The sequence below is a fragment of the Rousettus aegyptiacus genome, unplaced genomic scaffold (genome assembly GCF_014176215.1).
Source record: "Rousettus aegyptiacus isolate mRouAeg1 unplaced genomic scaffold, mRouAeg1.p scaffold_m13_p_15, whole genome shotgun sequence".
NCBI lineage: Eukaryota > Metazoa > Chordata > Mammalia > Chiroptera > Pteropodidae > Rousettus > Rousettus aegyptiacus.
The window spans coordinates 56,342,706-56,353,489 of NW_023416290.1; the positions used below are offsets into that span (position 1 = coordinate 56,342,706).

General features: G+C 53.1%; 1 long non-coding RNA gene across 1 annotated transcript; it reads left to right on the plus strand.

Annotated features, from left to right (window-relative positions):
- Positions 1-756: 756 nt before the first annotated feature.
- LOC118612021 lies at positions 757-2,771 on the plus strand. Its single transcript, XR_004954676.1, has 2 exons — positions 757-1,336; positions 1,447-2,771. It is a non-coding gene; the product is annotated as an uncharacterized LOC118612021 (long non-coding RNA).
- Positions 2,772-10,784: the final 8,013 nt, after the last annotated feature.

The following is a 10,784-nucleotide window of genomic DNA, read 5'->3' on the forward strand; positions in this document are numbered from 1 at the left end:
GCCCGGGACGCGTCGTGGGCTCCGCCACGGAGCGCCTGGCAGCTCTTCCAGTAACGGCTGAAGACTTCTGAACCCAGGCCTCCTCGCCCACCTCCCTCCCCTCCCAAAGACCCCCGCGACGCCGGGCCGAGGGAGGGGTCGCCCTGCGTCGGCCTTCCTCCCAGCGCCTGGGGTCTTCGGTCCCACGTCCACTGTCACTCCCTCCGGGGGCGCCTCCCCACCACCTCTGCTCCCGGGTGGAGGCAATCCCCCCGCCACTCGGCGAACACCCACGAAACTGCCGAGCCCCAACTCCGCGGACGCGGCCCCCGCGCACCCCGGCGGCGGCCGGCGCCGCGCGCTCACTCACCGCGGCCGGGGACACGCCGGAGTTTCTGGAGATCTGGGGGTGAGGGGGCTGGGAGAGCGTCCCGAACACTCGCCCCCTCCCAGCTCACATCGCCCCGTCTTTCTCTCTCCTGCTCTTCCTCCTCCCTCTGGTCTTTGTCTTTGCAAAGTGTCGAAACTGTCTGGCATAGTGGAGCTCCGCCGGCGGAGGCTGGAGCCGGGGAAGCGGGGAGGCGGGGTGAGGCTGGGAGCGGTCTCTGGAACACCTTCCCCCGGGTGTAACGGGAGGGGCCGGGGCCGGGGCTGGGGCCCGGAGGCCGGGCGCCGGAGCGGGGCGGGCGCCTGGGCCGCTCGGCCCTCCCCTTCCTCCGCCCAGCGCCCGCCCCTCGGGCCCGCGCGGCGCGGCCCCCGCCCGCCCCCTCCCGCCTGGGCTCGGCTCGGCTTCCCCCCGGCTCGGGGCTTCCTGCGAGCCGAATATAGATCTCCGGAGCCACGTGGACTGCCGCCGGCTCCGCCGAGGCCCGGCCGGGAAGACGCCGGAGGCTGCGCGGGGACCGGATCGCCGCCCGGAGAGGGGCGCTGCGGGGACGGCTCCGCGACACCTCGCGCCGAGGACCCCGCCCGCAAGCGACAAGGCTAGGGGAGAGCGTCCAGGTGGCTCAGGGCCTCGTGGGCTCAGCCCCGGGGGAGGAGGTGACGGGAGCCCCCCCCCCGAGAGGCCGCGGCGGCGCCCCGAAGAGCCCCAGCCGGTGCGCAGCAGCGAGGAGGGGCCGATCCCCCTGCTGGCGGCTGTGCCGAGTCTCCGACTTGCTCTAGGGCGCGGGACTTGAGGTGGGATTTGAGGAGGGGGAGGGGAGAAGCGCGGCGGGGCCGGGGCGCTGGTGAGGCCCAGCCGGGCTCAGATCGGAGCCACAGAGCGGCCGCAGCGGCGCTGTTCCCGCCCCGGGTCGCCTGCCCGCCGCCGTTTCTGCTTCCGAGATGCGGAGGCTGCTGCACTATTTGGAGCAGGGTGAGCACTAGGCAGGGGGCCGGACCCCAGGCGGCCTGGTTCTGGGGCCTCTGGGACCAGAACCCTTTGGGGGTCAGGTTTGTGGGAGCTTTACCCTTCCCCCTTTGTAGAGAAGTCGGGAAGTTGGAGACATCTTGCTCTGGCACGATGCCAGACTTAGAGGCCAAACGCCGGACACAAGATTTAAGAGGTATTACAAAAATTCTGGTTGTACTGGTCTTATCCCCTTAATGGACTTTAGGTCTTTCACAACTTTTCTGAGAAATGCTAACAGGAAAGAGGCACAGCTAGGCCTAAGGTCAGTTAATTCTTCCAGCATCCTTCGTTCCAGTGCAGAGGTCAGCCTTTTGCAGGAGAAGGGGAGAGAACTTTCTCACTCATCATTCATCAGAGGGATGCTGTATGTAGTATAGGGCTCCAGACCAGGGCCAGCTGCATGAGATCTCTTGGTTCAAATACGACTGCAGGGCTACTCAGGGGATGTGGGGTCTTAGGCTGGTTACAGAATCCCCAAGCTTACTCAGCTCTGTGCTTAAGTTTCTTCCGTCTGTGAAAACAGCCTAATTAACTGTCCATTCCCTAAGCGAATTCATATCTGGTGAACTCTTAAGACTGTACTTAGCATATAGTAAGTGCTCGGTAAATGTGAGCTGTGTCATGGTGGGCTTCTCTGGTGCTGGGTCCCTCCCCACAGTGTGTAGACAGACCACCCTCGGAGATGGGATGGAGGCGCTGGGGAACACTTCTTGGCCTTTGGGGAGAAAAGGAGAGATATGTAGAGAAGAGAGAAGTGGGAGAGAAACAAATTAAAAAAAAAAAAAACGGGGAGAGGGGAGGACAAGAGTCAGGGGGCCGGAAATTAAAGTTAAAACAAAACGGTGAAACCAAAATCATGTGGATCTGCAAGAATTCTTCGAGGAGCCTGCCGAGCTGCCTTGGGAGCTTGGGACCTGGCTAAGTGTGCCAGGAGTTTGAGAGAGAAATTTGGGGTGTTTCATAGCCACGTTGGGTTTTGTTCAGATTCTGGACAGAGGGGCGGACTCTTCGGGTACCTGGAAGCATCTTGTGAGGGAGGGCGGCATCCCCCAAAATGTTTTCATGTACCAGAGGAGGAGAGCAGAGAAGTCTTGTAGGAGCATCTTCCAGCCTCTTCTCACCTGGACCTCTGAGGCTTGGCACCTGGACCCATGGCTCAGGGCATCGTCCAGCTCCGAGTCGTCTGAAATGTAAGAGCGGTCATCCTGCCGACCTCACAGGGACAACTGCCTGCAGCGCCCTCTTGATTCGTGTGATTATACAGCTGGTGGCTTTTGCCTTCTGATTTGACTCGGTTTGCTGTGGACAGGGAATGTCACCTTTTGCTCCTTGCCGACGGCAGCACCCAGCCTGTTACGTGGTAGATGCTCAATAAAGATTTCCTGGATGAATTAGTAAAGAAGTGTTGTTTATTGCAAGGATCAAATAATATAATGTGTAGGAAAGCACTTTGAGAAATAGAGAATGCTATAGTAATATAAGACCATCCTATCCTAGTAGAGTCTAAAGAGAGGGTCAGATGGGGCAAGTGGCCTCGGTCATCCGCTGATCTGCTTTGCAGCCAGGAGCCAAAGTCAGCTCTCAGCTTCAGCCCTGGGTTCTTGGCAGTTCCCCTAGATGACTCCACAGTGAGATGGAAATTCCCTATTAAATGACTCTGCGGTGATACACGAATAAATCATCAACGTGTCTGTATAAAAAGATGTACACCAGGCGCGTCTTTTCCCGGCTATCTGATGGGCTTTTTCTCGCCCACTTCCTTTCAGTGACAACGCATGTTTTACGAGATAGCAGAGAGGACCTCTTCCTCCCTCTCTTTTCTTCTGGAGTTGTGACGCTCCATGAAAGCAGCACTCTGATGCCCCGGACCATTTTCAGGAGCCCAGATCCTGGGCTATGTGTCAGGGACGTGCATGGAGGACAACTGATAACAGTCATCACTGGGGGTGCCTGCGCAATGAGTCCCCCGGGGAGCCCCGACATTGACTTAATGCTCATCTTCCCCCCACCCCCTCCCTACCATGTACTCAGAGCAACAGCGAAGCACTCAGTAATAATGGTTCAGGAAATCGATTTCATCCTGCCCCATCCCTTCCTGGCACATCGGAGTGGAAAGATCCTAATGGGTTCTGATGCCATCTGGGTGATTGCGCAGAAAAGCAGAGGGCTGCCTTGCTTGTCGACGGTGCTGCCGGGCACGTGCTGTTTCCCTTAGGGCTCTTGGGGCTTGGGCGACTGGCCCAACTTTCCTTATGTAACAAGAGGTAATATGGGGATGTACAGACTGAAGCGGAACGTTGGAAGCCGGAAGGAGAAAGGCAGCCCGTCTCCCTGGCTCTCCCCTTCCCTCCCCTCTCTGCTCTGTTCTCCCCCGGCCCATGGGCTTCCTCTGCCATGTCCTGGAGGCAGGACTCTGGTGGGCAGGCCTCGCCAGGTCATGGGCTGACAACCCAGCTGTGAGGGGCTGCCCGGGCAGCATGTGCCACCCCGAGAGCAAACCCATGGAAGGAAAGCCGTACAGGAGATTTTGCACTGCAGAGAATGTAGGACACGTAAGCCCCAAGCCCACTTCCCGCGCTGAGAATCCTGGGGGCATCTGAGTCAGCAGAACCGTTAAGCAGAACCACACACTCTCCACTCGCCGTGTTAGAACCGGCTGATCAGCCGTGGTCAGTCGTGACTGCCCCAATCTCCTTGCCAGAATTTGGCTCAGGAATGAGTAGATTTGATCCTCGTTTGGATCAGCAAGATGAAGAGAAAAATATACTTGGGTCTTTTGGAAGGAAGCGCCTAAGAGCAAGCCCTGGGGAGCTTCTCTTTATTTCCACCTGCACGTGACCCAGAAAGTCGTTTACTTATTTTTCCACCCTCCTACCTTACCCGACTTTGACACAAATCGGCTTGTTTTCTGTGGCTCTGTTTTCTGTTTTGTTTGGGTTTGTTTATGCTTTTGTCTTGTTTTGTTTTAGAGTCTACATATAAGTGAAATCATATGGTATTTGTCTTTCTCTGACTTATTTCACGTAGCTAATACTCCCCAAGTCCATCTGTGTCGTTACAAATGGCAAGATTTATTCTTTTCTGTCGTTGACATGATGCCATTGTCTGCACACACCGCCTCCTCTTGATCCATTCATCCATCAGTGGACACCTAGCTTGCCGCCGTATCTTGGCTCTTACTAGCAATGCCGCAGTGAACACAGGGGTGCGTGTATCTATTCAAATCAGTATTTTTGTTTCCTTTGGCTAAATACCCAGAGGTGAGACTGACTACGCTCAAAAACCCTGGTTAAAACCGTGCCCCTCCGCGTGGCGTGCAGACCTTCCTGACGGTCCTCGGCTGGCTCTCCGCCCCCGGCCCTGCTCCTCCTTCTCGCTTCTCTTCGTAGTTTACGTCCCGTAAGTTCCAGGCTCCTGCCGCATCCTGCTTCTTCCATGCTCCCTCCCGCCTCCACGTTCTTGTGCATTTCCTTCCCTCTTGTCACAGTGTCCGGCTGGCACTGACCCTTCCCCTTCAAGCCTCAGCTCACACCGCGTCCTCCCGGAAACAGTCCCTGACTTGCCCGGGCGGGCTGTCGACTCACTTCCCCTACTGCCCATCGCATCTTATAAATAGCCCTATTTTTGCGCTCATCAGGTGGAACCTCCCTGCAGGCAGAGCATGTGTCTTTCCATCATTTTTTTGTCCTCCGCCAGCCTCGTCCCTGACCTAGAGCTGGCAATTCTGACTATTTATAGAACGTGGTCTTCCCCAGACCACGCGCTATCCTCCTCCGCTGTGCTTTCCCTCCCTGGGCTGTCGGAGAAAGGACTGGTTCAGTCTGTACCTCCTCTTAAATGATGCCCTTCAAGGGCAAAAACTGTCCTCCTTGGTTCCTGCTGGACCCCCGTGCCTGACATGAGTGGCTGAAGGAGGTACTCAAGTATCTATGCGTTAAGTAGAATGCTAAACCCCATCCACATCTATCCGTGTCTCTCTCTGAGTCCAAGCCTTCAGTAAAGAGATCTCTGCCAAAAAGGTGAATGACCAGATTCTGACCCCCTAAAACCAGAGGCTCTCTGGCCTTCCCCAAGAAGCAGAAGCACAGTACTTGGAATCTGTACATGTCAGGGTGTGGTGTCAAGATGAAATCATGCTGATACCCATGAGCAATGATACTACCGCGAAAAGAAAGCATGTCGATGTCACTCTCTGGGGACAGTATGACAATGTCAAATAAACTCGCAGCAAATCCTGTTAGCTTGGACCTGCAGGCAGATGTTGGGACTTCTGCAGACACGAGGCCTGAGGCAGAGAGAGGAGTCGTGGGCGCGGGCTCTCTCTCTCACTCCCTCCCGTTCCCCAACCCCCATGACCTCCCAGCCTCTTCCTCTTTCAAACCTACCGAGGAAGTCAAAGGCTCTGAATTTCTCCCATTGCCATCCTCCTATGACCATGAGAAAAGAAGCCACATCTTGTTCATTTTACACAAGCATGTCTTAAATAAAACATGAAGTGTTTAATGGTAACAGAGGACGACATCTTGCAAAAAAAAAAAAAGAAAAAAAATTTTTTAAAAACCCTAGCCAAATATTTGTCTGTTTGAAATTGCTGGGGAACCCGAAGCAGCCACATGACAGCCTGAGCTGGGCATCCACCTGCGTCAGAACCAACGTAGGATCTGGCAGAGAAACAAGCAAGCGAACCTCCATCCAGTGGGTAATTTCTCTCGAGAGTGTGTATGCCATCCTAACCCAGCCCCTCACACCCCAGCACGCATTCCAACCCAGCCCAGCTCACACATCCCCCCCCAGAGCATCGGGCAATGGCCACCTCTCCTATCATGACCCATCGAGTACACAGGACACCCATTCTACAAATCGCCAAGGACACAACCAGCCCAGTTACATCCTGAGCACCGAAGCCCAAATCTGTACAGTCATACTTTGTCAGTGGACCTAGAACAGGACTGCATGACATGATGAGTCAAGGCGACCCAAGTTTGTATCCTCCTCCTAGAGTTTCCTGTGGGACCATGCACACGTCCCTCAGCCTCTGAGCCTTCTCTTTCTCACCTGTAAAATACCAGGGACTCCCTGCAAACCACACAGAGCTCTTGGGAGAATTCATTATGGCATAATTTATATAAATCTTAAGACCATCTATGTAAGATCTTAAGACTATCTACGACCCACGATGGTGCTGGATCCCCGTTTGTGTCTGAGTTCTGTTTAGAATATCAGGGTCGGAACTTCTCAGATATTTGATTGTTCCTTCAAACCTTTCCTTTTATCACTTAAAAAAAAAAAAAGAAGAAGAAGCAATTGTGGCCCAGAGAAACTCACTGACTTCCTCAGTGGCCTGCATACAAATTCAAGGGGGAATCATTTGTTGATCTGTATGTTTCATAAACACATCGATAACGTTTATAAAATATCAGACACTGTTCTTCTAGGTGTTTTACAAATACGAGCACATTTAATATTTGCAGAAACCCTTTGATGCAGGAAGTATTATCATCTGCACTTTGCAGATGAGAAAACTGAAGTTTCAGTAACTTGGCCAATTGCAGGCTTGTACTTAATGGAAGAAGGATGCAAACTCGGGGCAGTGACCATAAAGTCTGTGCTCTGAACACTGTGCCGGTCTCAACTCCTGCGGTACCCATCACACGTCCTCCACATCGGTCCGTAGTCAATGCTCACACTCTGTCTCTCTCTCTCCCTTCCTCTCCGTCTGTCCCTCTCCCCTCCCCTTCCTCCCTTCCCTTGCATTTTAGCCATCTTAATTAATAATAATGAGAGTGAAATTATTTTCTTTGAGAATCCCACGGAGCAAAGGCTGAGAAAAGTCTTCCGTGTTACCACTTGGCTAGGGAGAATTCCAAAGATGCTGAGAACAGGGGAGTTTGGCGGTGAGGGAACAGTGGAGGGGGGGGGGTCACTAAGCTGGCCACCTCTGTTGCTGTTTTATCTGAGGGACCATCTGTAAGAGGCACACGAACTGCTGTGCTGGGGAACAGATTGCTGGAGGGTGGTCTGGCGGAGGGAGAGAGAAGATCATGCCCGCTGGCTCCTACTTCCCATAGGTCCGTGGGGCGTTCGCTCTCCTGCACCTCCTGGCTGTCTGGGCTGAGAGCCCCCTGGGGCGGGTCGATCTGGTGGGAGGGGCTGGAGCCCTGCAGAGCTGAGTTGGGAGAGGGAGGCTGTGAGGAGCTGGGGCGGGCCCGGGCGGGGAGTGGACGGTGTCCGATACACCTGCCCGGCTCGGTGCTTGAATCCCCTTGACCTCCAGATGTAGCCAGGGGATTCCCGGCCTACGGTATTTTCCTCATTCCGTTTTATCCTTAGGCTAGTTGTTTCTGTGATGTGGAGCCAGTCTCTTGATTTCTAGCGTTTTCCATTTATTAAAGGGGATCTTATGAAGATCGAATAAGCTAATGAGCCGGACAGGGCCAAGCCCAGGATCACACCATAAGTTGTTGGAAGAGCCAAACAAATACCGAGCTTTCCCAGTGACGCTGGGATATTTTTTTTTTTTGAGCAGCGTTCTAGAGTCAGGAAGTTTTAACTATCTCCAAGTCGGGCAAGGGCGGAGACATTGTCACAAAGGTCACCCGAGCCCTCTGTACATGGCTTTGTAGCCCCTCTCCTCTCGGCCACACAGCTGGAAGCATAAACTCATGGCTAGTCAAGAAAGTTAGTTCTTCTCGTTCCCTTACTCCCGACTTGTCAAAAACGTTTTATTCTTAATTAATAAATAAACCCCAGCCTCAAAATGGCATCAGTGGCTGACAAATACTCCCATCTCTACCTTACTGCGACTAAGGCTGATTAAGCATTGAAGATGCACAGCTGATCATTGTGATAAACACAAGGTAAGAATAATCATCATGTATTCAGCACCTTAGGTACTAGAGACTGTGCTGGGTGCTGTACATCCATAGAATGGTTAAAATATATTACGCGCTTCTGGTGGTCCAGGCGCTGCTCAACGCCCTGTAACGTGAACTCATTCAATCCTCCCAGGAGTCCTGGGAAGGAATCCACGTGACCGTCTCTGTTGCGCATTGAGGCAAATGAGGCTCGGAGAGGTTGAGTGACCGGCCCTGCGTCACACCGCTGGTGTGAGGTGGAATTAGGGTGACTGACCAGGCATCTGGCTCTACAGTTTGTGCTCTACGCTTTCCCTGCGCTCATGTTTAAGACTTATCGCGACGCTGATCTGGGCCCCGGGCAGCCAAGCTGCCATCTTGCCTGTGGGATACAGTGTTTTCAGGGTGTATTACCCAGCTGGCCTCCCCCACCCCACCCACCCCCTCCCGCCCTACGCCCCTTGCTGGTGCCAGGAAAATTACACTTCAAACCTGACCTGCTACATTCTAGTTCTGTGACCTTGACTGAGTCATCCTCACCTTTGAGCCTCTGTGTCTTTATCTGGAAAATGAAGGGGAAAAAAATAACACCCTTCCTTTACAAGGGTCTTGTGAAGAGCAGTCGAACGTTGTATGGAAAAATACATCAGTGCTAGGAACATAGCGAAATTTAGTCCAAGCTCTTTTCCTTCCCTCTTCTGAACTTCTGAACTTCCACTAAGATTCATTTGCAACTTCTCCGGGCACCTCCCAGCCCCTCCCCCACTGTGCAGGAGCCTGGAGAGTGAGCACATTGTGTTATATTTGTCACTGTCTGTCCTCTTCCTGAGTTATTTGAAGAGGAAGCATCTGGCTTTTATCACTCGGTCACTGCCCCAAAGCCTAGTACACTTTCTGATCACACACGAGCTTGCAGATAACCGCCCTGTGCAGAAACAGGTGGACGACAGAATGCAACATTTTCTGGTCCGTAATAGGGGGCGTGATGACGACCTGGCGGTTTGGGGCTTGACTCGCTGAGATCTGCACTCGCTGGGCTGATCTCCAGAGAAGCCCCGTGGAGGGGTTATTTTTGTAGCTTTTCAGGGCTCGGTTCAATTCCGCCAACATTTCATTAACAGCCACAATGAGTCTGGAGTGGGGAAAGGCAGGACCTGAGGCTCACAAAGCCTTGCCCTCATTTCTGGAAACATCATGCCAGTTTTTCCAAACCCCGCACAAATGAGCCCCTTGAGAAGCATTTTTAATGAATACACGTTTGTCCACGTCCCTTGCCCAGATGAACAACTCACGACTCGGCAGAAAAAGGGAGCGAAGGGACTCCCAGTGAAAAGAAATTTGGGGTGTTTGCCTTCCACATTTCCTCTGTCTCTGTCTCTGTCTCTGTCTCTGTCTCTGTCTCTGTCTCTCTGTCTCTCTCTCTCTCTCTCTGTCTCTCTCTCTCTGTCTCTCTCTCTCTGTCTCTCTCTCTCTGTCTCTCTCTCTCTCTCTCTCTCTCACACACACACACACACACACACACACACACTGTATTTTCCAGATTTAAGAAGAAACAATCTCATTTCAAGGCGCATGGAAACAGTGAGTCTGCCCCCTCCTTCCAGTGCCCACTCCTCGGGCTGTTAAGTGGATGGACCCTCAGCATTTGTGGGCTTGTCTCACTGGGTTTTGACTCTGTCAAATCAATTCAGAAGGCTCACAATAAAATAATCTGTTTAGAGCAGTGACACACAATTTGGCCTTGGCTTTGGGACGCTGGCGAAATTATTTATGCGTTCGAAGCCTCGGTTTGCTTGTCTGTAAGACGGGGCGGTGACGGTGTTGTTCCGGTTTATTGGGGACGCTCGACAAGGCCCGTGAAGGGGACTCGACACACAGACAGTGCGCTGGACGTGGGGGCTGCTCCCGGGACTGCCGTGCCATTCATGTCAGCAAACATTTTCTTCAAGAATGTAAAATCTGTTCTTAGTCTGTAGGCCCTAAAAAAAAGTCAGCCATGGGTGAATTTAATCTGTGGGCCTCTAACTATTGCATTAAGTATCTGAAGGAGTCATTTACCTTTCAAGTTTGTTAGTTATTCTTTATTGGAGTTCATGCAGGAAAGCATGTGTGTGTGTGTGTGTGTGTGTGTGTGTGTGTGTGTGTGTGTGTGTGTGTTAAGAATTATAAGATTCACGACATTTGTGACCTCTATCCCTCAATGCCTTACTCTATAATCAAAATACAATTCTATAATTAAAACATGAGTTATCTCTTATCGGGTGTCTGTATGTGACCAGCCTGGCATCCGGTATTTTACTTATATGATCTGATTCCACCCTCGAGGATGGCATCATCCTCCCCATTTTATAAATGAGGCCAAGGAGGCTCAGAGTGGGCAAGTCGTCTACCCAACGTCACCCAGCAAATAGGAGGCAGAGCCGGATCAGGTCTGTTCTGTCTGCCCCCCAGGGCCCTGGGTTTCCATGCTGTCCTCTCCTGACCTCTGCCTTCCACAGCTGACACCTTGGGTCCCCTCTCAGGTCCTGACCCAGAGCTGCCCCATCTCGCCCGTCATG